A 1,500-nucleotide genomic window follows, 5' to 3' on the forward strand; every position below is an offset into this window, starting at 1 on the left:
GCATGAAAGCAGTGCAGAATTAGGAGAAGCCAAGGTATTATAAATCATATATTTCACAAATTTGATATAGTGAAATAATCAAGTAATGTGCAAGTTCTTGTAAGACAGAAAGTAGATGAAAAAATTCTAGCCTATACTGCCACAATAAAAACTTTGTTGTACCAGCTTAATTTTCATACATGATAGAAAAGATGGTCATGTGCAAAGTAAAGGAGCAGTGGATGCCATACATCATGGATTTGGTTAGCTTTATACAATATCTCAAATGACTTCAATGAAAGAAAGTAGGAAATYATGGTTTAGCTAGACTAGTTGTTGAGATAAAATACACTGGAAAATGTGTATTTAAAGACTAGTTACCCATGATTTACCATCAGACTGAACTGTGTATGAAGCAGCATTCACAAGCTGACATGTTCTCAGAAGGTTTGGAAAAAGTTAAGGCCATCAGTCACACGATCTTTCTGAATTTTTGTGCAAGGCCTCTCCACACTCTTCCCACTTTCAAGATCTTTTAAAAAATTCATTTCTGTTTTACCGTCAAACTCAAACCTCAGTTTGCAGAACAAATTCCCTTTGCTATCCATTCCTGCAGTCTCTGTACTATGACCTTCTCAAGGTTTCTTACACATCTCGGAGGTGAGTCAAACAAATGCCACTTGCTATGAACTCTCAGTAGATGTTTAGTATGTATATACTTTCACAGTGAGATTCTTATTTGAATTATAAATTATTAATTAATGAATTAATGGATATGATGAATATAAAGATGTATTAATTCACAATGTAGCTAAGCAATTTTTTAAACAAATGCAAAACTTGCAATATTGGAAGCAATTAAAAGATTACTCTTCCAGTTCATAGTTCTCAGTGATACAAACAGGAAATACTTGTATGTACCATGAGATAAATGTAAGCTATGCATATGCAATGAAGATAGTCCTTGGATTTCATCAGCCATTTTTTGCATATAGAAGATATTTAAAGGCCCTATTGACACTACTCACAAGAAGGCAGAGATAGAGTGATAGAGAGCACTTTATTTTAGTGACAGTGACTGCCCTGAACTCTGATCCTGCCCTGTAGCTTAAGAAGTGCTAATTCAGTTCCACTAATGGAAATAATAAGTCTGTGAAGATTTTTATACTCAATGAGGAAAACTCACACAAATTTACTAAAATTTCAAAACTGTGCTGAAAAGAGAGTGAAAGCTTTTTCCTCATTTAAAGATAGCATATTCTATAATATGAAGTATCAGTTGATAAAGAAAATGTTCTTTTTTTGACTTTTATAATTTCTTAAATGACTTTCAAACAGTCTGTCTGAGATATCTCCTTTCTCTTGAAAGGACAAAGGAAAGCATGTGACTCCAGAGCTCCAGAAAGGTCTCTGGAAGGCTGTGTAGCTCTTGASCTAATACAGCATCACATTTGTTGACACTGCAGATACTTGCTGTTGAAACAGATTCAAGGATCTGTAGTGTTGGTCACGTTGTTAAGG

This window comes from Nothoprocta perdicaria, unplaced genomic scaffold (genome assembly GCF_003342845.1).
Source record: "Nothoprocta perdicaria isolate Ctin4 unplaced genomic scaffold, notPer1 scaffold_60, whole genome shotgun sequence".
NCBI classification, from domain to species: Eukaryota; Metazoa; Chordata; class Aves; order Tinamiformes; family Tinamidae; genus Nothoprocta; species Nothoprocta perdicaria.